This window comes from Aegilops tauschii, chromosome 3 (genome assembly GCF_002575655.3).
Source record: "Aegilops tauschii subsp. strangulata cultivar AL8/78 chromosome 3, Aet v6.0, whole genome shotgun sequence".
NCBI classification, from domain to species: domain Eukaryota; kingdom Viridiplantae; phylum Streptophyta; class Magnoliopsida; order Poales; family Poaceae; genus Aegilops; species Aegilops tauschii.
Window position 1 is genome coordinate 211,059,272 of NC_053037.3, and position 27,332 is coordinate 211,086,603.

Consider the following 27,332-nt stretch of genomic DNA (forward strand, 5'->3'; position numbering starts at 1 on the left):
GTTGATGTATTTTAATTAAGTCAAGTGTCAAGTTCTCTACAATCGGACATTAACAAATTCCCATATGCCACATAACCGCGGGCACGACTTTCGAAAGATAATACCCTGCAGGGGTGTCCCAACTTAGCCCATTATAAGCTCTCACGGTCAACGAAGGATAAACCTTCTCCCGGGAAGACCCGATCAGTCTCGGATTCCCGGTTTACAAGACATTTCGACAATGGTAAAACAAGACCAGCAAAGCCACCCGAATGTGCCGACAAATCCCGATAGGAGCTGCACATATCTCGTTCTCAGGGCACACCGGATGAGCCAGACGTCGGGTTGGCATAGACCCTGGTTGCCCAGGGGGCGCCGGACATCTCTCGGTTTGGACCAGCACTCGAAGGAGCACTGGCCCGGGGGGGGGGGGGGGGTAAATAAATATGACCCTTGAGTCTGCAGAACCCAAGGGAAAAAGGCTTAGGTAGGCAAATGGTAAAACCAACGTTGGGCCTTGCTGGAGGAGTTTTATTCAAAGTGAACTGTTAAGGGGGTCCCATAAATCACCGACCGCGTAAGGAACGCAAAATCAAGGAACATAACACCGGTATGACGGAAACTAGGGCGGCAAGAGTGGAACAAAACACCAGGCATAAGGCCGAGCCTTCCACCCTTTACCAAGTATATAGATGCATTAATTAAATAAGAGATATTGTGATATCCCAACATATCCATGTTCCAACATGGAACAAACTTCATCTTCACCTGCAACTAGCAATGCTATAAGAGGGGCTGAGCAAAAGCAGTAACATAGCCAAACAACGGTTTGCTAGGAAAGGTGGGTTAGAGGCTTGACATGGAAATATGGGAGGCATGATATAGCAAGTGGTAGGTAGCGCGGCATAGCAATAGAGAGAACAACTAGCAAGCAAAGATAGAAGTGATTTCGAGGGTATGGTCATCTTGCCTGCAAGGTTCTCAGAGTTGTCAAAAGCTTGATCCTCGTAAGCGTACTCAACAGGTTCCTCGTTCACGAACTCGTCTCCCGGCTCTACCCAAAACAAGAACACAAGCAACGGAACCACAATCAATCACGGGAAATGCACAAGCAACATGATGCAAAACATGTATGATATGCGAGATGTGGTATGTGGTGCAATATGCGTGCTCCGGAAGAAAAATGATGATCAAGGCAGTAACTTGGCAAACCATGGATGCCACTGGAAAGATGAGATGATTTCGGTCGAAATCGATATAAAGATCACCGGAAACGGATGCACGGTTAATGGCAGGCAAAACAAGAATGACACGATTCTGTGATTAACAGCAAGATAGCACTTAAAATACACCACATAACTATGCTACAGCACTCCAACATAGCAACAAAGCATATGGAAGTAATCTACAGGAGATTCTTGACAAAAGATGGACACTGAGCTACGGCTAGATCACAACATAACAGGTTCAAACAAGCAGGGCAAAAGTGCAAAAGATAACAGGTTCACAGACTTAGTGAAATTACTGGACATGGCATAAACAGCATCAGGTAGCAATGTTCAGAGCAAGAAATCAACATGCTACAGGAACTTAACATAGCAAAACAAGGCATGGCATGAATCTACTAAATGCATCAAACAAAAGTCCCTTACTGACTATGAGCCAATAAGGACCAGAAGATATGATGGCAACCATGTAAACATAGCAAGTTTCATAAACAGATTCAGGCTTACCAGAAAAACTGAGCATGGCATAAACAGAATTATGAAGGCATCTTTGCGAGCTCAAATTACTCATCACAAAGCATTGCATGACAAAACAAGCATACCTACAGCAATATGGCATGTTTATGAAGCTATCCATGGCAAGAGCAAAGACATAGCATGAAAGGATCAACTACAACAAGCTTGGCAAAATTGAATAACATGTAAACAATCTGCCAGAAATATTTTATAGCAAAGTAGAGCAAGATTAAGATATGCTATGGCACTCCATAATTGCAAACAGGGGAATCGATGGATAGAGCACAACTATATCTACAAAACATCCTTACTTAACATCACCAAAATAAGCATGGATCTCTCTGTAGACACAAGGATACATGGCAACAAAATTACTAAGTCTCTGAAAACAGAAACATCACGAAGCCTAGTTTGCATGCTTGTGCTAATCACCACAGAGATCACAAAAATACATGGCATACACCTCTGTAAAGATGGCATGGCATACATCAAAACACATGTAGAGCTCATGCCCATAAGATGCACACAACAAATGCATCAAAAATGACAAATCCTCATGTTCTGATAAGTAACAGCAGTTAACAGCAATTAGCACTCTTGCACCAGAGATTTGGGCATCAAGATGGACTCAAATGAACATGGCATAATGGAACAAAGTGAAGAGCATATCGAGCCGAACATTTCGATATATTACACGCACGAAACCGAGCTATATGTAGAGAGCTATGATGCGATGAAGTATGCAACAGATTGTGAAAATAATCGGGACTTCGAGAAAAATCAGAGGGGCAAGAGGTCAACCGTCTCGATCTGGATTTGGCGCGGTTCGTCGGTGGCAGCGCGAGCTCGCCGGAGTGAGCTCGGGAGAGGGAGGTGAGGCACCGGAGAGGGAGGAGGAAGGCGCCGGGGACGGCGGGCTCGGGGGCGCGGCGACCGGTGCCGGAGATGCGCAGAGACGGGCGTGGTCGGCGCCGGCGTCGGTGACGGGGCTCGCCGGCGAACGGCGGAAGCGGCAGCGGCTGCCGGCCGGGAGGCGGCGATCCCGCGCGGGCGACGGCGGAGGGAGACCGGGCTGCGGGGGCCTCGCGTGGGCTCTCCGGGCTTCGGCGGCGGCGGGGCGTACGGGCGCCACATGGCAGCCTCTGATAGGCTGCGGGCGGCGGCGGTTTTCGTCCAGCCGGCGGCGGACGTGTCCGGCGGCGCGGAGGAGCGGGGTTAGGGTTTGGACTGCGAGAAAATTCGGAGGGGAACACATATATATGGGTAGAGGGAGCTAGGAGGCTCCAAATGAAGTGCGGTTCTCGCCCACACGATCGTGATCGAATGACCTAGAACATGGATGGGACTTAGATGGGTTTTGGGCTTTTTGGAGGGGGGTTTTGCTGCAACACACAAAAGGACTTTGCGGTTCCCCGGTTAACCGTTGGAGCATCAAACGACCTCCAAATGGAACGAAACTTGACAGGTGGTCTACCGGTGGTATACCAAGGCCACTTGACAAGACTCGGTCCATTCCGAGAACGTTCAACACCCGCTCATGAAAAGAAACAAGAGGGGTGCGTCGGTGCGTGTGGGAGTGTCGGATTGCAAAACGGACAAGGGGTAAATGCTCGGATGCAAGAGGCGAACACGTATGCAAATGCAATGCACATGATGACATGATATGGGATGCATGACATGAAAAAAATGCAAAACGAAAAACAAAACCCGACCACGAAGGGAATATCATAACACATAGCCGAAAATGGCAAGAGTTGGAGTTACAAATATGGAAAGTTACATCCGGGGCGTTACATTTAGGCTCCGTTAGTATCTTCCTGAGAATCACCGGATAAGAACATTTACGGAAAAGTATGGAGAGACTTCCTATCTATAAGATGGATACTCGATTAAGAAATCTGAGTCCTTGAAGAAAAGGGTGGGAGGGCGGGAAAACAAAGGCAACTTGGGGCAGATGGAATAAACACCGTTGAGAAAAACTGAGAGGTGATCTTGTGAATGTTGAAATGATCGGATCCACTTGAAGAGAAGCACGCCGGTTGGAAACGAATTAACATGACGACCTCGATGATCAAGAAGGATTAGTATTCACATAGCAATATGAGAACACCCTTTAGGAAAGGTATGGATTCAACATTTGACTTCGAAGCAACTCGAATACCACAAATAAAACAAAACAAAGGATTTGGCTTACAGAATAAGCCGGAACAAACATATGATAGAGATTTCGTCCGAAGTTTTCGTGGTGGGGCCCACACGGGCTCGATCGTACAGCACCATCATGTACAAGGCAGTGCACATGACATACGAAGCGTCCCCGAGTCGGCATAGCCAAGGACTCTTTAAGACACTACGAGACCACTGTAAAACCAACCATGGATGGCGGACCACTAGACGTCGAACCCCAATCTCATATCATGCATCTGTCGGAAAGACATCCTAGGAGCTACTTGAATTCCCACTTATAAACTCCCGAAACTTTCTGGTTATGCAATCTGGTGTTGGGGATACAGGGGACACAAAATATATCACCCAAACTAACAATACCGAGATCCAGCTGTATCCATCCGTCAACACATAACCAAGAAAACTCCGGAAATCATTTACCTCAACCTTCGAAAAGCATCCGTTATACGAGTTATGGCAATACTCCCAAACTCCCGCCCCAGTACTGGGTGGCGTCGAGGTGATCTCACCAACAACTGCATAAAAGAGATTTTCGATGTCGGCGAAACTTAGGTATTCCAGAACTGCAACGATAAAATTATGACGACAACACCTCGGAGCTCAACTCCCCGGGACACTGCCACAACCCCTAACTGTCAGGAGGCACCAAGAACAATGTTCTCGTCACAAAACCATCGGAACGATTCCAAGATACCCGCGTGATCCTAAATTTTTTTTAGTGAAATTTGAGGAGAGAAGAGTCAAAACTTCTACGTCAGGAGGCCTCACCAGAGCGACGAAGGGACTGAGGAGTAAAAAGAATCCTACTCTCCGATATATATATAATCCTAAAACTCAAAATATTTTTTTTCTAGACTCAGCAACGCCAACGATTCGATCAAGTAGGGGGCTCCTAAGTCGGGGATGGCTCTGATTACCAACTTGTAACACCCACGATGCGGCTATATCTCCCACGTGTCGAGGCACGACTTAGAGGCATAACCACATTGTGGTTTTGTCGCAAGAAGGGTCATCTTCACACAATCCCATGTAATGAACAAGAATGGGATAAAGAGTTGGCTTACAATCGCCACTTCACACAATACATAAATAAATCATACATCAATCAGAGTACACACATAGGTCCGACTACGGAACCAAAATAAAACAAGACAACCCCAAATGCTAGATCCCTGATCGTCCCAACTGGGATCCACTACTGATCATCAGGAAATGAAACATAGTAACGACCAAGTTCTTCATCGAACTCCCACTTGAGCTCAGTTGCGTCACCTGCAATGGTATCATCGGCACCTGCAACTGTTTGGAAGTATCTGTGAGTCACGAGGACTCAACAATCTCACACCCGCGAGATCAAGACTATTTAAGCTTATGGGTAGGAAAGGGTAGTGAGGTGGAGCTGCAGCAAGCACTAGCATGTATGGTGGCTAACATACGCAAATAAGAGCGAGAAGAGGAGCAATGGAACGGTCGTCAACTAGTAATGATCAAGAAGTGATCCTGAACTCCTACTTACGTCAAACATAACCCAAAAGCCGTGTTCACTTCCCGGACTCCGCCGAAAAGAGACCATCACAGTTACACACACGGTTGATGCATTTTAATTAAGTCAAGTGTCAAGTTCTCTACAACCGGATATTAACAAATTCCCATCTGCCACATAACCGCGGGCACGGCTCTCGAAAGTTATTACCCTGCAGGGGTGTCCCAACTTAGCCCATTATAAGCTCTCACGGTCAACGAAGGATACTCCTTCTCCCGGGAAGACCCGATCAGTCTCGGAATCCCGGTTTACAAGACATTGCGACAATGGTAAAACAAGACCAGCAAAGCCGCCCGATGTGTCGACAATCCCGATAGGAGTCGCACGTACCTCGTTCTCAGGACACACCGGATGAACACTACGTACAACTAAAACTAGCCCTCAAGTTTCCCCGAGGTGGTGCTGCAAGTGGCTCTAGTTTGGACCAACACTCCGAGGAGCACTAGCCCGGGGGGGTAAAATAAGATGACCCTCGGGAGCGCGACTCCCAAGGGAAAAAGGCTAGGTGGGGCAAATGTAAAACCAAGGTTGGGCCTTGCTGGAGGAGTTTTATTCAAAGCGAACTGTCAAGGGGGTCCCATAAATCACCCAACCGCGTAAGGGACGCAAAATCAAGGGACATAACACCGGTATGACAGAAACTAGGGCGGCAAGAGTGGAACAAAACACCAGGCATAAGGCCAAGCCTTCCACCCTTTACCAAGTATATAGATGCATTAATAATATAAGTGATATTGTGATATCCCAACATAAACATAATCCAACATGGAGCAATCTTCATCTTCACCTGCAACTAGCAACGCTATAAGAGGGGCTGAGCAAAAGCGGTAACATAGCCAAACAATGGTTCGCTAGGAAGGTGGGTTAGAGGCTTGACATGGCAATATGGGAGGCATGATATAGCAAGTGGTAGGTAGCGCGGCATAGCAATAGAGCGAACAACTAGCAAGCAAAGATAGAAGTGATTTCGAGGTTATGGTCATCTTGCCTGAGATCCCGCAAGGAAGAAGAACGAGTCCATGAAGAAGACAAACGGATGTAGTCAAACGAATCCTCACAACTCCGGAACGAAACCGAAGCTAACGAGAGAAGCAACCCGGAAAGAAACAAACAACATAGTAAACAACCACCACATACACATGGCATGATGCACAAACAAGTATGATGCATGTCCGATTTAATGAGCATGGCATGGCAAAGTGCAACAAACAACACTACAAAGTAAGTGGAGCTCAATATGCAACAAGTTGCATTTTGCAGAAACACCACATCAATTATTTAGTTCTCTCTCGTTTATGTACCCAACAATATTAAATGTTATTAAACATGGCAAGAGGTGAAGCATATGAAAACTACCTATTTAGGCAAGTTTAAATGAGGCCGGAACAACAAACAACAATTCCGGAAAATCCCCATGTGCATATTTTAGATTTGGTACTGTTCTGCCATAAACACAATTTTAATGTTGTTAAACAGCAAAATAAAGTGCACCACGTTAATATATGCATTTTTCTACCCCATTTACATATAAAGTTTATTAAATTCCGAGTTACGGTTATTAAGCTATGAAATAAATCATTTTAACATGGCATTCGAGCAAATTTAAACAAACAACATTTTAAACATTTCAAACATGGATGAGAGTGGCATATTATTAAACTAGATTAAATTCTAAGCATTTTACATATATAAATCATTTTAATCCGATGCACGGTTGATGAGTTATTATATGCATGAAGACTAGGGACTTCTGTGCAAATCTGTAAATCCTGGATAATTACTAAATTCGCGGAGACAAGAAAAAAAACATCCGGGCCGAATCTGCTGGGCTGAACAGAGAGGTGGGGCTGGAGGGCTGCTCACCCATGGGCTCGGCCCAGCTAGAGAGGAGGAGGAGGCAGGCCGCGGGGCGCAGGCTGGGCCTTGGCGCACAGGAGGGACTTGGCGGTCCAGCGTGCGAAGCAGAGGGGCGAGCAGCTCGAGTTGCTGCTGCGCGTTTCTGAAGAAAAGAAATAGCAGCAGGGGAACAACGGCGCGATGCAGGGGCTTGGCGAGGCGGGACTTGGCAGCAGGGCGGCAGCGCTCCTCGAGGAAGGGTCTTGTGGCGAAGAACTCCGGTGAAGAAGGGGAGCGGGGCGGCTGCGCCGTTGCGGGCGACGAACTGAGCAGGGCGGCGACGATGGCTGCTGTTACAGAGAGAGATCGAGAGTGAGTGGGGGCAGGAGGAAGAAAATAAGGAGAAGGGAGGAGCAGGGGAACGACGGCCTGGACCTGGATGGAGACGCGAGGACTTACCGGGGGAAGCCGGTCTGACGAGGTGGCCGGGGACGGCTCGTTCTGGCTGGAGCCGAGGCGATGAGAGGAGGCAGCAGGCGACAGGGCGCGATGCAGGAGGCAGGGGAACGAGCGGGCGACGTGGTGCTCCGGCGAGGTAGAGGCCCCAGACGTGACGAAGCAGGGGAACGACACCACGGCACGACGACGAAGACTCCTGTAGGCACAGAGACAGGGAGGCTCGGGGTGAGGGAAGAGAGATGAGAGAGGGAGAAAGAAACAGGAGGAAGAGGTGAGAGCTTGGTGCTCCTCCGGTGATAGCGGGCGAGGAACTCGGGCGCCTCGAGCACAAGATCGACCAGGGAGGTGCTGCGGCTGGCTGATGCGGCTTGGGCTGCTCGTGGATGGGCGCGCACGACGAGGGAGGTGGTCGGAGGCTACATGGTGGAGGCCGAGAGGAATTTGGATTGGGGGCTCGGGCATCTGGAACGAAGAGGTGGGAGAGCGCTGGTTGGGTGAATCGGGCAGGGGAGATCCCGAGGGGGATTCGGTGGAGTGGCGGCGGCGTGGGGATGGATGGGACATTGCTCCTAAAATTTAGGGTTAGGGGTCTATTTATAGGAAGGGTTAGCTTGGCTACCTAGTCCCTCCGATTGAAATCGGACGGTCAAGAAAAATAAGCTAGGAGAGTCCAACAAAGAAAACGGTGATGTTTTATAGATGTTGGGGGATGATCCGGACCCATCGGTAATGACAGCCCGGTTCGGATTAGGAGCAGTTTTCGGACGCGCACGAGGGGTCTGAGGGATGACGAGAGAGGATAGTTGGTTTGACAAGAGGGAACCGAAAACACGGTTGGTATCGGAACGGTCACCGAAGACAAGGGGGGAGCGCGGCAACTACGAACGAATGCAAGTTTTAAAAACAAAGACGGCAACGAGTGCCGATGCAATGCGGATGATGAATGCAACAAACAAATAAATACACACAACGAACACGAAAAACATGGCAGGCGTCTGGAGCATCGGTCTCGGGGCGTTACAACACTCCACCACTACAAGAGGATCTCATCCCGAGATCTAGTATGGCACCGGAGAGAAACGGAAGTGGAAGAGGTAAGACAAAGTTGCTTCTTCGACAAACGAGTGAAACCAAAGAACCTTGAGAGGTCGCAAAGCTTGAAGAAATGACACGACGGAGGTGAACAAAATTTAAAACACTCCGTTCAGCAAGAGGAACAAGGAACATTGCGAGAACCTTGTAGGTTGAAGGACATGAAACAAGAGCTTAACGGATCAAAATTAATATGAAAGCACACCGGTAGAAAAGAGAAACAAGGAACAAGAATGACATAATTTGGACAACACTCCAATAGAAAATGGAAGGAATTAACATGAACTTGAGAAGATGGGATGACGCTTGATGAAATCAACAACACACTGCCTCCGGAACTATTGAAAGAATGGCATAATGGGTCAGAAAGATTTCAGACAGCACTCCGGTTGAGAAGGGAGGCAAAACTTGTTAAGATGAGAGAACTTGAATGGAGGACAGGACACTCCTGTTAATTGGGCCAGAAATGAAAAGAAAACATGATCTTGATATGAAAAGATGATGGTTCGAAGAGAGCAATATCAGAAAGCCTCCGGAATGAATAATGGAGTGAAAAGAACGAAGAAGAAGAACATCTTCTACTAGAAATGAATTTGAGAACATCCTTACGAAGAAGGGTTGAACAGAGTTGTTGGAAAATCAACAACGAAAAGACGCTCGTTGTGGGCTTATGGAAAACATCCAACATTTGAGGTTATAACCAGCCACTAGCGGTATCAATTAATTTGATTGAGAACACCAAAGAGATGAAAAACTTCTTCCACCAAGATGATAAAGAGCAAGCTTAGGTCATTGATAAGCACCACAATAGCAACATTCCTTAGGGAAGGCTTTAGGTGAAACATGACACAAGATAACTCCAACGAAGAGATTGGTGGATTTTAAATATCTCATTCTTGACAACATGTGAATCATGAAACACGAACTCAAATTGTCAAGAATGACATAACACCACTTCAAATGATAAGGTAGAACGAAGTGCACTTTGGAATGCAGGAAGAAGAATATTTGAGCTCTTCCAACAAGGATCTTGAGAACACTTCGAGAATGGAATCTTGAAGAGTAATTGAAAAATGAAAAGAATCCTTGACGAACCATCATGTAGATCCTCCATGAAGAACTCCGATAATAAAAGAATGATCAAACGAAAGGGAAAGTTGAAAAGAACTCCGGGAGAAGCCTTGCAATGATTAGATGAAGCTTTGAAATGATATAATTGAAATAACTTGGAGATCCGGAAAGAAAAATGAACAAATGAGATCAAGAATTTTGATGAATCTCCGGAATAAGGAATTAATCACTTGGTTGAAACAAGAATAAGAATTACATTATGCTTAGCCTTCACCAATTTAAATTGATGACAAGCAATGGATTTGGCATGCCACTTATTTCTTGTAGAAAGAATTAAGAGAGATATAGCGCAAACTTGAGAAAAGTCTTCAACGATCCGCCGGTAGGATTGGAAAGAACGAATGAATTGATATGATAACAACGGAAGGGAAATCTTGAATGAACCACCGTAAGAATTGAAAAATGAAAGTAACAAAGGCGCAATTCATCGGGAAGAATTAGAAACTGAATAAAGATACTTGGCAGAATTTAAATACGAGTGAAACGAAGAGATCATGAATTGATTAGAGAATACTTGATGATGCGCCGGTAAGATTTGGAGAACGAGAGATGAAAGATGGCATGAATAATTCTGATATAATGGGCTTCGGAGGAAAGAAATGGAAACAACTCATGAAATGCTCCGGATGGGTATGAAAAGAATTCTCGCAATCGAAAACAATTATGAGAGGATGGCATAAGCTAGAACTATGAATCTTCAAGAGAACGGACCAAGATTTAGGAGAAATTCTTCTTCGGTCTTCAAATGTTGAGAATGATGATGCGAAACACCACCATGAATTATTGAGGCACTCCGGAACCATGAAGAATAGAAAGGTTGAATCAACAATGAAAAGAATTTGAAAGATCTTGGAGAAAGACATATGTCTGATGATAATTTATTCTTACGTCAAACATTGCAATGAATTTGAGAATAACTCCGAAAAGAATTAGAAGAGTCAGGTAAGATCCTGGGTTAGCTTGGCTACCTAGTCCCTCCGATTGAAATCGGACGGTCAAGAAAAATAAGCTAGGAGAGTCCAACAAAGAAAACGGTGATGTTTTATAGATGTTGGGGGATGATCCGGACCCATCAGTAACGACAGCCCGGTTTGGATTTGGAGCAGTTTTCGGACGCGCGCGAGGGGTCTGAGGGATGACGAGCGAGGATAGTTGGTTTGACAAGAGGGAACCGAAAACACGGTTGGTCTCGGAACGGTCACCGAAGACAAGGGGGGAACGCGGCAACTACGAACGAATGCAAGTTTTAAAAACAAAGACGGCAACGAGTGCCGATGCAATGCGGATGATGAATGCAACAAACAAATAAATACACACAACGAACACGAAAAACATGGCAGGCGTTCGGAGCGTCGGCCTCGAGGCGTTACACGTTAAATTATTTCTTCGCTCGTGACAACATTTAATTATGTTCCACTATACTCTAACTTTTTTCTTAAGTTATTTATTGAGCTCATTGACTTCAAAAAGTTGTACATAAGCCTTGTTTGGGCCTTTCCGACGTCGCTGAATGTGGGCTGAGTAGCCATGTAAAGTTGTACTGTACTACACAGGCCTTTTTTTAACATCAGCAATGCAACTGGGCCGAGAGTTGTACAAAATATCCAGGTCAACTTGTTATTCTCTGCCCCGCTGGGCTGCAAATCTTTCCTAGGAGGGATGCATTAGGCTTAACAAGAAAATGAGTTTAAGAAATAATGAATGGGACGTAATTATAAAAACTGGGCAATAATTATAAAAAATGCACCAAACACGTAATTAGTTTTCAAAAAATATTATTTTTGGATTTTGAAAATTTTAATTTCATTACTTGTTGCGCGCGCAATATTTCGTTGGATTTTTACGTAGTACAAATTTATTATGAAATTATATTTAATCTGACTAGAAATTTCGGGATAAAAATATTTCGGATCCCATCAAAATGAGGGAAATTTTATTGAATTCTGTTTTGAGCGGTTGGTTGAAATTATTAATCGTTGTCCTAGCTAGAAAATGGGATGTGCTTTTAACAAACTGTAAATGGGTTGTTGTTAATTCCATTAGAATTCAAAAATGGGCTGCACATTCTTACAAATCGCAAATGGGCTATGTTCTCTGCCACACACTTGTGAGCCTATTAAGTTGCCGCATACGCAAGGCTTTGTCAAGTTATAGTAAACACACGGTTCTAGCAGCAGTGGCCGTTGGATGTCCATCCAACGGATGTTGTGCTTCTTCAATCTCGGATATTCTTGCTTCAGCCGCCCAAAAAATAATTCCTCCCCCTGACATCTGGGGCGCACCGTTTCGGAGGCTGACTTGTGGGCCTAATAAGTTGACACGTACCGAGGGCTTTGTCACCTTAGTCAATATAAACGATTCTAGCTGCAGTGACCGTACAATGTCCATCCAATGGCCGCCGTGCTTCTTCAACCTCTGGTCTTCTTGCTCAAGCCGCCCAAACCAGCGCCGGCTGTGCCGCCTGATCCTGCCTCCCGTGTCCAGCTTTGCTGCCACCGCTGGCCATGCCATCCCTCTATATTCACCCACACCTCCTGTTATTCTCTGGTGATGGCAGCCTCACACCGCAGCCAAAGCAGTCAACCCACGTACTCCCCTCTGCGTCGGCATCCACTGCTGCGTCTTCCCCAGCTCCGCGTCGTTCCCTTCCTAGGCCTCGCCATCGTCCATTGCCTTGGTGCTCTTGGCGCGGTGTGGTCAACGTGGTCAATGAAGGACAACCATCGGAAGAGGACTTTAGGCGGTGAGGCTAACAGTTGCACCCACCAGCTACATCTTCGAACTTATTACTCACAAAATAATAATGATTCCTCCCCCTAATAGCTGGGACCGACCAGCTATATCTTACACGCAAGGAAGTGCGTCCTTATCCTCCCTGTCCGCTACCCGGTCAAAGCATACGTAGCGTTGTCTTTCTGGTCGCGAATGTGTACGTACATACTGGTCGATCAGTCTCTCTGCAAGTATGAACCGTGGCCGAGTAAGTAGCGGCACGTGTCGTTGTAGAGCACCTGACATAGCAGTTCATGAAGTCCCGTCTAAGTCCTGTACACGTACGTAAAACCACAGGGCAAAAAATACGGCCACATATGTACATAAGGGCGGGGTCTCGAGCGCGTACTCGCGCATATATACGGACGATTAGGGCTTGTGTACATGGAGAGGCAAGGGCTGGCAGCAACGACGTCCTGTTCATCGGGCAGCGAACCGGCTGGGTCAGAACGGAGAAATAGTGTCATGTTCATCAAGAGGCAACCGACTGGGTCAGAATGCGTCCTGTTCAACGGGAGCCAACCAGCTTGGACGGAACAGCCGAAACGGGGTCTGGTGTACCACAGAACGGAGGAAACGGCCTTCTGTACGACCGGCCACGATCGAAACGGGATCCTGTTCATCGGGAGGGGTCTGGCGAACCGCAAAACGGAGGAAACGAACTTGTGTTCGAGTGCCTATGCTCGAAACAGGGTCATGTTAATCGGGAGGGGTGTGGCATACCGCAAAACGGAGGAAACAGACTTGTGTTGAAGCGCCTACGGTCGAAACGGGGTCCTTTTCATCCACCGTCTACTACCTAGCTCCAGCCTCCACATGCTACTTTTCATCCACCGTCCACCTCCTCCAGCCTCCACGGGCTACTGTTCATCCACGGCTACTGTTCATCCAGCCTCCACCGGCTGCTGTTCATAGAGCCTCCACGGGGTCCTCTTCATCCACCCCAACCGGCTGGGGTGCGGCGGCCTCCTCGAGGTCCTATTCATCCAGCGGCAACGGCCGACTACCAAGGGGTCCTGTTCTTCTAGCCCCCATCGGGAACTGTTCATCCACAGCCAACCAACCGGCTCGACTCACCACGTCTCGACTTGTTCTACATATCGCGCGCACGGTAGCAACGGTCACTGTTCATCGTGAGGCACCCCAACACCGGCTGGCTACATCTCACACAGGGGCTTAATCGGCTTCAGTAAGCAGTAGTAGTGATCGATCGGATGGGTTCAGTTAGCAGCAGCAGCGAAGGAATTGCTCGGGTTCAGTCAGCAGCGAATGAATCGCTCGGGTTCAGTTAACAGCCAAGGGATCGATCGCTCGGGTTCATTAACGTTCGATCTCTTCTGGTTCAGTTAGTCAACGCCTCGCACACACGCGCGTAGACGAGAGAAACGCGCAAACAACAGTGCATCGCACGGCCCCGACCACCCACCGTAACCGGGAACTCCATGATATTTTCCTCACCGTCGCTTATACCACGATTTTTTCCGTCATGGACGGCCCAAAGAATGTCATGCAGCTGCGTGTCCGGCCCGCCCAGGACGAAAAGCCCATTTTCTGTCATGATTTTTTGTCATAGATGTAGGAGCCCACCACATCTATGATGATACCGGGTTTTCTCACAATTATCGTCATAGAAGTGTCATAAGCATGACCCAAAAAATACATTCAGCCCAAAATGTCACGGATGTGTCTTTTTTTGTAGTGTTGTTCGCCTGGAGGAAGTGGATGAGCGCCTGCTCCTGATCCAGGGGCAAGCCGGCGCCGATAGTGAAGGTGGGCCCTGGGTTGTCGTCGTCGACGGGCACCTTCTTCATCTCGGCATGGTCCAGAGAGTACAACTACTTCTTCCTCGCGGGCCCGGCCTTGGGAGCCTCCGGGTTCCCTTCAACGTCCGAGCGTGAGGCCGCCGCGACCCGGTTGGTGGGCTTGAGTCCTCGAACCGCATCCTTCTTATCTCCGGTCACGGTGATGACGCCGCCGCTGCCTGGCATTTTGATGACGTTGTAGCCCGGGTGGTTTACCACCATGAATTTGGCGAGAGCGGGGTATCCTGAGATGGCCTTGTAAGGGAGGCCTATGCATGCCATGTCAAAGTCGATGAGCTCAGTACGGTAGTTGTCGCGCTTGCCGAAAGTGATGGGAAGGCGCACCTGCCCCAGGGGGTGGCGGAGCCCTTTGTCACCCAGAGAATGGCCTCATGGGCAGAAGCTGGTTATAAGGCACTTGAAGTGTCTCAAAGGTCTCCACGGAAAGGACGTTGAGGTCGACACCATCGTCAACGAGGGTCTTGGTGCCCGCGAAATTGCTGATGGTGGGCGTGCACAGCATGGGGAGCACAACAGCGGCGGCCACAGTGTCGGTGTACAAAAGTAGGGGCACTGCTTTTTACCCCTTTACTTGTGCACGGACAGTCGGAGCCACGCCCACGGCCGCACTAAGCAGGGCAGAGGAGGGAAGTTGAAGGCACAAGAAAACCGAGGCAACGCCAAGACCAGAAACACAAAGAGCAAAGGGGCGAGCAGGACGCCCCCGGCAAGACCCTTGCCGGGACGACCTCCGCGGCCCCGGCAAGAGCTTTGCCGGGGCAACTTGCCCAACACCAGCAGAGCGAGCCACCCTTGAGCCCAAGGGTTCCAAACGCCGTCAACAACTACATTGGAACCAGGGCTCGGGAGGCACCTCCGTGGTGGCATGCAGATCTTTGTCAAGATCATAGATACACAAGTTCAGATGAGGACTAGAAGACGACAATCCTCGGGAAGATCCTTGCCGAGGAGATCCACAAGACCCCCGGCGAGATCCTTGCCGGGGACAACCATGCTACCGAAGTGACAGCTGGGACGTGCTTCCTTGCCGTCCCCGATAAAGCAAGGGGGCACGTCGGCAGCGCATTAAATGCGTTTGTCCGACGGTCCCAGAGGATATGCTTATCAACTATAGACCTTTCCACCTCTTGTGTGCCACTGTGGCAACCCCTTTTTCCTATAAAAGGAGGCCCGAGGCGACCAGGAGAAGGATTCGGCTCTTTGGAACTATACAGCCACCGTAGATAGTTCGAGAGCTCAAGAACACTCTGAAATACACACCAAAGCAGTACTAGGGTATTATGCATCCTCGCGGCCCGAACCTGGGTAAACGATCTTTGTGCTAGCTCCTAAACCTGTTCTTCTCACAACCCCGCGCCCGCCAACTGTAGAAGGGATTCCAGTGATCCCATAGGTGTCGTTTCCTTGACACACAGACTTAGGGCAATCCCTGCAGTTGAAGGTGATGGCGACCTTGTGCCGTGCGTAGCCCTGCGGGGCCTCAGGCCGCGGCCGAGCGGCGCTCACCTGGCGGAAGAGCTACTTGGCGTGGCGGTCGGATGCATGCGCATGTGACACGCGGAGGATGCAGGCAACTGCGTGAGGCCCTGGAGTCACGAAGTGCATGATGAACTGACTGCGGAGCTCTCCCCAAGAGGACAGCGAGGCCTCCGGGAGGCGACGGAGCAAAGAACGTGGAGCTTACGTGAGGGCCAGGGGAGCCAGTTTTCCATGGCCTTGTCGTTGCTGCCACCCGCCAGGATGCCCTGAGCATACTGCTGGCGGAACTCTTCAGGGTCGGCCGCGTCGTCATAGCACGGGGACAACATCAGCATAAACCTTAACGGCCATTTCACCTGGTGCAAGTCAAGAGTGAAGGCCAGGCAACCCACGGTGTTCCCAGGAACGGTGGGCCGAGCGTCGGGGTAAACGGCATCGGAGAGGAGGAGTGAAGAGGGTGAGGAACTTCGACATGCCCCTACCTAGTGCGTGAAATGTCGGAACCAGGGCTCCGCGGACCCAAACAAGGTTCAAACTCAGGGGCGTGTGCAAAGGATCTAGCCTAGCTGCGGCTCCGTGCTCATTGCCCTATGGCTTGGCCTCGTCGAGTTCGAGCGAGCGGGAAGAAGAGGTGGACATGATGGTTTACCCATGTTCGGGCCACCTTGTGGTGTAAAACCCTACTCCGGCTTTGTGGTGGATTGCCTCACGAGCAGGATGAGTATGAACTAGTACAAATGTGAGCTGCCTCGGGAAAGCTCAAATGGCTGAAGAATTGATCCTTCTCTACGGTGGAGTCTAACCTATATTTATAGTGGCCTTGGTCCTCTTCCCTCATAGCTTAGGCGGGAAGGGATTCCACAATGGTCAACCTTAAAGGGGATATGAGTACACCCTATCCTATCTAAATGTGGTCTTCGTCTGCAAAGCTTCTGGTCGTGACGCAATGGTGGGCTCGGCGATGACCACCGTCATGTCGAGATCGTGGTCTCGGTATTGTTGCACTAGAATGGAAACCTTTGGAGAATTCCTTGGAACCTGCGTACGTCCTTGCCTCCTTAGCACCAAAGAGGAAATTGTCCTCTCCTGCGCCCACTGGCGTCCGCCTAGCCTTGGTCATCATGGCTCATGTCATCGCGCGCCTCGCGAGCTGGGGTGCTTGCATAGAGATCTCCTCTCCTCGGGAGGCAGCCTCGGGAGGCCACTCCTCGGGGGGCCTTGGTGTCGTCCACCTCGCGAGGCAGGGGGCTCTCGCAAGGGTATTGCTTGTGAGTCCTTGAAACTGGTCCGTACAGGGTCGTCGATGGAGCCATGTGCCGGGCCACGGGGCAGGCGGGTCTGGGTACACCCGATCCCAGAACGCCGACAGGATCCGGCAAGGTTGGTCGAGGATGTCGCTCTTCATGGTGACTTGCTTTTTCCCCTTCCAATATTTCTTCTGCTTTTGGGAGCTCTTTTTGCCTTAGCCGGCCAGAGCCGTGGCCTCGGCGCTCCCTCCAGCATCTGCCTTCCGATTGTGCTTCTAGCCCTTGTTTTCCGACTGATGACTATCGACTGCCCGACTTTGGTCGCTCCTCAGTCGGTCCTCCTCTTCACTGTTGGCATACCGGTTGGCTATCTCCATAGCCCTACTAAGACTCGGGGTCTCAAGTTCAGCCGAACTACATGTTCAGCTCCTGGTACCTAACTCTGGCCTTGAAGGCGCAAATCGCCTGGTGCTCGGTGACGTTCGCCATCGTATTGTGTAGGGTGGTCCACCGCTGAATAAACTCTCGAAGAGTCTCATTCTGCTTTTTCACGCAGTGTTGCACCTCGGCTAGGCCACCCGATTTCTTGTAAGTGCCTTCAAAAGTCTTGACGAATACCCTCACTAGGTCGTCCTAACAGAATATGCTGCCTAGTGGGAGCTGAGTAAGCCAAGCCCGAGCAGAGCCTTCTAGCATCAGCTAGAATTGCTTCATGGCCACATTGTCGTTGCCGTCGCCGATCCAGACTTCCACTCGGTAATCTTCTAGCCATATCTCAGGCTTGGACTCGCCAGTGAATTTACTTATTCCCACGGCCAACCTGGAGTCGTTGGGAATCTCAGTCGCTCGTATGTAACGATTGAAGCACTTGGGACCTGATGGTATGGAAGCACTCGGTACATCATGAAGTTGGCCTTCTCGCACGGCCCTGACTCTGTCGACCAGGTTCTAAGCGAGAACGGATCTCGCGTTGAACCGCGGGTCTCAAGAGTCTCTCGATGGACAAGAAGGACGTAGCCTGCGGTTGCTGCCGTGTGTCCATTTGTCGTCGTAGGGTTGGCGCCCGTATGCAACATCCCGTGGTGGAGGCATCAGGGCACGATCATAGTCGTCGTTTCATCAGGGTGATGGAACCCGATCGCGCCTCCGATCTTCGTGACGATCTTTGCAGGAAGAAGTGGCTCGTCGCCCGAGACGAGTGGCTATGAGCCAACTGGACGGTCTCCGCACGCACGGATGCGCTATGGATCCGGTCTCTGGACTGGGACACCTCCGCATTATACGACAATGATGTCTTGAGGAGCACCTGGATCTGACGAATCCCTTCTCCGGCCAAAGAGCCAGAAGGCTGAATGGAATCCGCAATCCGAATGGCGGCTGCTAAATTTTTAAGTGGAGTACTAAGGACATGATACTTACGAGGTTGGTCACTCGAGTAGAGCCGACGTTTGTGCTGACTCGAACTGGGCTGACGGTGCTCGCGTTTGTCCAACTCCCTCTGAAGCCATTCGAGGTGATCAAGTTCAGCTAGAGTGGCCAGGTTAGTCGACTCCATGGCTAATGCCTCGTGTGTCGTCCCTGTGATGGGGGTGTTGAGGAGATGGTCATTCCTGCGACGGAGCTCGTCCCGCTGCTCCCGAGTGCGAGCTTGGGGCACGTAAGGCTCATGGCCCGTGGCCCCGCCATTGGTGTTGTCATGTGACACTTCTACATGATCACGCTGAGCATCCGTGAACCCAGGGGGCGCATGATGCTCGAAGTTGTCTGCCATGAGAATTTCGGCGGTGGATTCGATGCTTTCGCACTTGGACTCCTCGGAGGAATCGCCGAATGATCCACTGGAGAGGTCAAGGTAGGCTTCGTCAAACTCGAGTGCCGGCACATGTTCAGCTGTAGCCTAGATGTCCATAGCATGCTTCATCCAGCGCTACAGTCGCGAGCATCCAGAATGCTTGGGGCGACGCGTGATGGTGGGGCGAGTGGCCACTCGGTACGGAGCCGAGGGCCGTCGGAGAAGGACTCTGTAGGTCGCTACGCGGAAGTGTGTCGCGCCGCGGATGGGAACCGCCTCCATGTCCAGCGGGCCCTCACGAAGCTTTGCTGAGTCGTCGGCAATGAAGGAGAGTGCCCCGAAACTAATTTCGCTGCGGACTGACATGATGATTAAGAAAACCACCTACACCATGAAACGTTGCTAGACGCCTAGCACCACAGTGGGCGACAACTGTCAGGATTACGATCCTGACAATGAGTACACTCGGTATGAATAAGGGGAAGAGACTAGCTCCGGTGCAAGTGTAACACTCGGCATTTAACAAGTTCGGGCCCCTCTCAGCGGAGGTAACAACCCTACGTCTCGTGCCCTGAGGCTTACTTTCATTTGAGGGGTATGCTTATAGAGATTGAACGTGCCCAGCTATGGAGAGGCGTGCGACTTATATAGAGTACGATGCTGCCCCAGGTCTCCCACGCCGCCGAGGCTTTTCATGTCATTGAACGAGACAATTACTAGTGTAATGAGCCTCTACTATAGCAGTTATGGTTAACAGTAGTGATAACTCTATTTAGTGGATGACCTAGAATTCCTCGACCTTTGCAGCTCCCATGGTGTCCTCCTGTCCTCTACATTCGAGAGGTGGTCCATCAGCCGAGTGACGTGTGATTGTCCGAGTGCCGCAGAGCCATCCGAGTGAACTCCCTGATGTATGCATTCAAATGTTGGCATGGTCAAAGGACCTAACGATGGTGGCGACGGGCCCCATGTGGTCACAAATGATGGGTCCTTGACCCTACCTGTAACAGGTGACCACATCATTAGCCCCCGAATCGATTGGGATTTCGTAGGGCAAACAAACCGACCCTTCAGTTGAGTTCGAGTGCTGCAAGGGAACTCGGAATATATTTCCGAACCGTGATTTGTTGCTCCTAGGATGAAAACACAACGGATTCTGGACTTTAGGTTTACCCAGTTGACGGGGTGTCGGCGTCCTGGGAACGGGGGTACCCAGACTTGCCTACCTGCGGCCCAGGGCGCGGCTCCACCAATGGCCCGGTATGGCCTCCATCTTCATCAGCAACCACTAATGACCCTCGCGAGGGTCCAAGCCTCACGAGGCGGACGACACCAAGACCTCCTCAGGGGCGGCCTCACTAGGCTGGCTCCCAAGGAGAGGAGATATCTATGCAAGGGGTACCTCGCAAGGTGCGTGTGACGTGAGCCATGACGATCATGGCCAGGCGGGCGCCAGCGGGCGCAGAGTACGAGTTGCCTCTTTGCTGCTAAAGGGCCAAGTGCAGGCGAGGAGTCCCGAGGCATCAGGCAAAGGTTTCCATATCGCTGCAACGAGACCAAGACCTGCAGGAGGGCAGGACGGAGGTCACCGTGGAGCCCATGGTGGCGTCACCACCAGAGCCTTCGGCAGGCGAAGACCACCTTTTGTCAGGATAGCTTGTACTAATTTTTCCCCTTCAAACTTGGCCGTTGTGGGATCCCTTCCCGCCTAACATTTGGGAAGAGGACGAGGGCCTCTATAAATAGGACTAGCCACTACCATAGGAGGCAACTCATCTTTGATCGGACTCATTCCACCAAGGCCAACTCACCAGCTCACCGAGCTCAAGAACACCTCTCCTCAGGAGGCAGTTCATCCCCTGTACTTGTTCATCCTCAGCCTACAAGGCAATCCACCACACCACACTGGAGTAGGGTATTACACCGCAACAGTGGCCCAAACCAGTATAAACCCTAGTGTCTCTTGTTCTTTGGGTTCGTCGAGCTAGGCCTTGAGATTGTTGCGGGAGCGAGCCAGGGAGAGAGAGATCTTCGTGCACACCCCAGTGTTCGAACCTCAAGGGTTTGCCGGAACCCGTAATCCGACATTTGGCACGCCAGGTAGGGGTGCACCAAAGCTCCGCTCCTCCGTCAGCTTCGCCTCTCCATTCAGCCCCCATGGCCGGCGCCACTCCTCCGACTGGGCCGATGGACGCCTGCGTCGGTGCCATGGGACTCTGGGCCCTCGCCACAGCCTTACAGCGGGTGCGGTGGCCGCCCAAGTTCAGGATGGAGATGCCATCCCGATATGACGGCGCGGCGGATCCGTCGACCTTCCTGCTGGCATACGAGGAGCCTGTTCTGGAGGCTGGCGGCGACGACAAGGTCATGGCCAACTGGTTCCCCATGGCCCTCGCTGGCGCACCGCACGCCTGGCTGCTCAACCTGCCAGGATCCTCTGTGGCTTCTTGGGAGGAGCTGCGCGACCTTTTCATCACACGCTTCGCGGCACCGGCGCCAGTCGCAGCCCTCCTCGACGGCTCACAGGCACCGCCCTCGGACCGCCATGTCAAGCAGTTCTTCCGCCAGATCGACGCCGCCTCAGTGCAACAGGGGCCCCTCCAAGATGGGCGGCTCCCAAAGCCGACCTAACCTTCGACTCAGAGGACCACCCCGCTACCACTGCTGGCTCGGGTGCGCTCCCAATGCTCTGCACACCCACCATCTACAACTTCGCCGTGACGAAGACCCTCATCGACGGTGGAGCTGGCCTCAACATGCTCTCCGTGGAGGCTTTCGGCTTGCTTCACGTGTCGGATGGCCGGCTCCGCCCCACCAAGCCTTTCTCCGGAGTCAGCAACGGATCCACCAGCCCCCTAGGGCAAATATGCCTCCCGGTCACCTTCGGTACCCGAGACAACTACCGCACCGAGCTGATCGACTTCGACATCGCCCGCATCGGCCTCCCATACATGGTAGCAACCCATCCGGCCTACAACCTCATGAAGATGCCAGGGACTAGTGGCCTCCTCACCGTGGCAGGAGATACCAAGGAGGCTTTGACGACTCTCAAGCTCACCATCAGGGCCGCCGTGGCAGCACGCCCGGCCGACGGGGCCGCCCCAGGGGCTAAGGGGGCGCGCCGACGAAAAAGAAGAAGCTATTCACCCAAGATCGGGCCGAAACGAAGCAAGTGCTGGTCGAGGAAGACGGAGCCTCGGGAGCCACCTTGACCATAGGCGCCAACCTCGGCCCAGACCAAGAAGAGGCATTGGTGAAGTTCCTGCGCGCGAACAAGGAAGTATTCGCCTTGGAGCCCAAGCAGCTGGTAGGGGTCCCAAGGGGGGTAATCGAGCACCACTTAAGGGTGTGCCCCAACGTACACCCTGTGAAGAAGAGGGCGCAGCAACATTCCACGAAGAAACAATCCTTCCTCGTCCAGGAGACCCGCAAGCTACAAGCGGCAGGCGTCATCCGCGAGGTCTGGTACCCCGAGTGGCTGGCAAACCCTGTCGTCCTGCCCAAGAAAGGCGGAAAGGAACGCATGTGCGTCGACTTCACCAACCTCAACAAAGCCTACCCTCAAGACCCGTTCCCGCTTCCGCACATTGACCAGATCGTCGACTCCACCGCCGAGTGCGACCTGCTGTGCTTCCTGGACGCTTTCTCGGGTTACCACCAGATCAAGTTGGCAGTGGAAGACGTGGAGAAGACGGCCTTCTTGACCCCGTGTGGGGTATACTGCTACACCTGCATGCCGTTTGGACTGCGCAACGCTGGGGCGACCTTCCAGCGGCTGATGCACATCGCCCTGGGCCAGCAGCTAGGGAGAAACGCAAAAGCCTACGTCGATGACATTGTGGTAAAATCTTGGGAGGCAAGAACCCTGATCCAGGACTTGGAGGAGACCTTTGCCAGCCAGCGCCAGGTGGACCTGCGGCTCAACACAGAGAAGTGTGTGTTTGGTGTTCCCTCTGGCAAGCTACTGGCCTTCCTTGTGTCCCACAGGGGGATCGAGGCTAACCCGGAGAAGGTCAAGGCAATAGAAGACATGAGCCCACCACAAACTCTCAAGGAAATGCAGAAGCTCTCGGGCTGCGTGACCTCACTTGGGCGCTTCATCTCCAAGCTGGGGGAGCACGCCCTACCGTTCTTCAAGATTATGAAGAAGAAGGGCCCGTTCGAGTTGACCCCAGAGGCCGACCTGGTGTTTCAATACCTCAAGAGATACCTGACCAGCCCTCCGGTGTTGGTGGCTAAGGGAGTCCTTGATGAAGGGGTCCTCGGGCGTCCGGCCTATGTGACATGGGCCGGACTAATGGGCCATGAAGATACAAGATAGAAGACTTCCTCCATGCCCGGATGGGACTCTCATTTGCCTGGATGGGAAGCTTGGCATTCGGATATGAAGATTCCTTCCTCTATAAACTGACTCTGTACAACCCTAGGCCCCTCTGGTGTCTATATAAACCGGAGGGTTTAGTCCATAGAGGGAATCATAATCATACAGGCTAGACTTCTAGGGTTTAGCCATTACGATCTCGAGGTAGATCAACTCTTGTAATCCTCATATTCATCAAGATCAATCAAGCAGGAAGTAGGGTATTACCTCTATCAAGAGGGCCCGAACCTGGGTAAACATCGTGTCCCCGTCTCCTGTTACCATCAACCTTAGACGCACAGTTCGGGACCCCCTATCCGAGATCCGCCGATTTTGACACCGACATTGGTGCTTTCATTGAGAGTTCCGCTGTGTCATCGCCAGAAGGTTCGATGGCTCCATCCATCATCTAGAACAATACTGCCTTGAGGGAGGTCTTTCTCCCCGGCTAGATCTTTGTGTTCGGTGGATTCGCACTGCGGGCCAATTCGCTTGGCCATCTAGAGCAGATCGATAGCTATGCCCCGGGTCACCAGATTAGTTTTGGAAACCTGGACTATGTCGCTGATATCTGACGAGACTTGATCTTCCAAGGGTTCACGACCCCAACCTCCAATCTGGCCTTAGATCCGGAGCGCATTGCCAGGTCCGAAGACGGGATACCTGAGCCCGCCGGACTGTCTGCGGCCACTGAGCCCAGTACGGGAGAGCCGGGGGAAGTAGTGTCGCTGGCAACCATCATGAAGCCGGACACTTCCCCGGACACTAGGTCCGAACCCTTGGAGTCAGCATCGTGTGGGCTCGGCCTGGGAGTCTCCTTCCCGCCTTACTCCACGGACTATCTTCTCCCACGCCAAACCTCGCCTTTAAGCGAGGCTCTGGACTTGATGTGATCCCTCGTCATTATAGAGGAGCAACGTCCGAACTACGCCCAGCCCGAAATAGGGGTCGAGAGCAGGTAATTTTACGTCCCACCCACCACCCACTTCATAGCCACAGTCGAGAACTTAACTCACATGCTCGATTACGGCTCCGAAGACATCGACGATATGGACGAGATGCCGGAGAAGAGCAGGCCCAAAACCCACCTTTTACCGGACCTGGACGGCCACCTGTTCGTATGACGTGTACATGGTGGATACACCCAAAGAGGGTAATGGTGATAACGAAAAAAATACAGTCGAGGATAAACCTCCTGAGATACAACCAAAGCACCGACGTCAGTGGCGCCACTCTAAATCGCGCCGTGGAAAAGACAGCAACACCTGCACGGGAGACAACAATACTACGGACAATGCCGAAGACCAAGAAAACCCCGTCGAGCCAACCTCCAAACAGGACGATCGGGAAGATGGGCAAGTTAGCCCTGATGAACAGGCTATAAACAAAGACTCGGAGGACAGTAATTATCTTCCACTCTTCGAGGACGAGGCGAGCCTCGGCGACGAAGACTTTGTCGTGCCTGAGGAAGCTCTCGAGCAGTAGCGCTTTAAGCGCCGGCTAATAGCCACTGCAAGGAGCCTGAAAAAGAAGCAGCTGCTGCTTCAAGCTAATCAAGACCTACTCAACGACAGGTGGACTAATGTCCTGGCAGCTGAGGAATACGGCCTCGAGCGCCCAACCAAAAGTTACCCGAAGCGTAAACTGCTACCTCAATTCGATGACGAGGCACTGGAGCCCATACCATCAGTGCGTAACGCGACTGACCGACACCACGTGGCCGGGACAGAATGGCAACTCAAGCCGAACACCAGCCCATGCCACCTCGCCGTAAAGGTAGAGACATAACAGCTCGGGGGTCAGACCAGATCGATCTACCGATAGCGGGGGCATGCCCCGACGCGCGACGACCGCTATCTAGCCGGACATGACAAGCATAACCGCGTCCGGGCCGAAAATCGCAGACGGACTCCGTCCGAGCTACGTCGTGACTTGGCCCGATATAGAGGCGCCGCAACCCCCTCTACTTCATTGATGAAGTAATGGAGCACGAGTTCCCAGAAGGGTTTAAACCCGTGAATATCGAATCATATGATGGAACAACAGATCCCGCGGTATGGATTGAGGTCTTTCTTCTCCATATTCACATGGCCCACGGTGATGATCTCCATGCCATCAAATACCTCCCGCTAAAACTCAAGGGACCAGCTTGACACTGGTTAAATAGCCTGCTAGAAAACTCTATTGGCAGCTGGGAGGACTTGGAAGACGCCTTCCGCGACAACTTCCAAGGTACATATGTCCGACCTCCGGATGCCGATGACTTAAGTCACATAGTTCAACAACCTAGAGAGTCAGCCAGGAAATTCTGGACTAGGTTCCTAACCAAAAAGAACCAGATCGTCGACTGTCCGGATGCCGAAGCCCTAGCCGCCTTTAAGCATAGCATCCGCGGCGAATGGCTCGCCCGACACCTTGGCCAAGAAAAGCCAAAGTCCATGGCAGCCCTCACGGCACTTATGACCCGCTTTTGTGCGGGCGAAGATAGTTGGCTAGCCCATAGCAATAACACTGCAAGCGAACCTGGCACCTCTGAAGCCAGAAATAGCAACGGCAAGTCCCGACGCAACTGGCACAAGCGTCGAAGCAACGGTGACAATACCAATGACACAGCGGTCAACGCCGGATTTAGTGGCTCCAAGTCCGGCCAGCGGAAGAAGCCATTTAAAAGAAACAATCCGGGATCATCCAGCTAGGACCGCACACTCGATCGTCCATGTCAGATCCACGACACCCTAGATAAACCAGCCAAACATACCAACATAAGTTGTTGGGTCTTTAAACAAGCCGGTAAGTTAAATGCCGAGAACAAGGAGAAGGGGTCGCAAAGTGAGGACGACGACGAGGAGCCTCGTCCGCCGAACACAGGGGACAGATGAAGTTTCCCCCTGGATTAAAACGGTGAGCATGATATACGTTACCCATATCCCCAAAAAGGAGCGCAAACGCGTTCTCAGGGACGTCTACACGATGGAGCCAGTCGCCCCAAAATTCAACCCATGGTCGTCCTGACCGATCACCTTTGATCGCAGGGACCACCCGACCAGTATCCGTCATGGCGGTTCAGCTGCACTAGTCCTCGACCCAATCATTGATGGATTCCACCTCACGCGAGTTCTCATGGACGGTGGCAGCAGCCTCAACCTGCTCTATCAGGATAGAGTCTGCAAGATGGGCATCGATCCATCAAGGACCAAACCCACAAAAACTACCTTTAAAGGAGTAATACCAGGTCTAGAGGCCCGCTGCACGGGCTCAATCACATTAGAAGTCGTCTTCGGATCCCCGGACAACTTTCGAAGCGAGGACTTGATCTTCGATATAGTCCCCTTCCGTAGTGGCTATCACACACTGCTTGGACGAACTGCATTTTCTCAATTCAACGCGGTGCCACACTATGCTTATGTCAAACTCAAGATGCCTGGACCATGCGGTGTCATAACAGTCAATGGAAACCCGGAATGCTCCCTCCATACCGAGGAGCACACCGCGGCCCTTCTTTTGATCAATTAGACAGTAGGTGGGAACCCCTACTCCATCTTGTATTACTGCAACAAAGAGTTACATGACATACAAGTGGGCGCCACCCTCGAGGAGAGGGTGGGGGTGTTGTTACATCTATGGCTACACAATAGAGTTTACAAGTGTAGTGATGAGAGTTTTTTTCTTGTCCCCAGCCTAGGTCTTCCTTGAACCTTCTCTTCCAGGATGTGATCGTGGGGGGCACTCCTCTGAACAGTTTGTTGTTGCATTCTTTCCAACCCCCCCCCCCCACGATGCTGTGAGGAACGTGTCCATGAATAAGCCACCGTTATATTTGTGTTTTGCCACCTCCAAAAGTTTCACGCGATCTTCATGAGCTGACCATGAGATTCTAAGTGTCCTCCAGC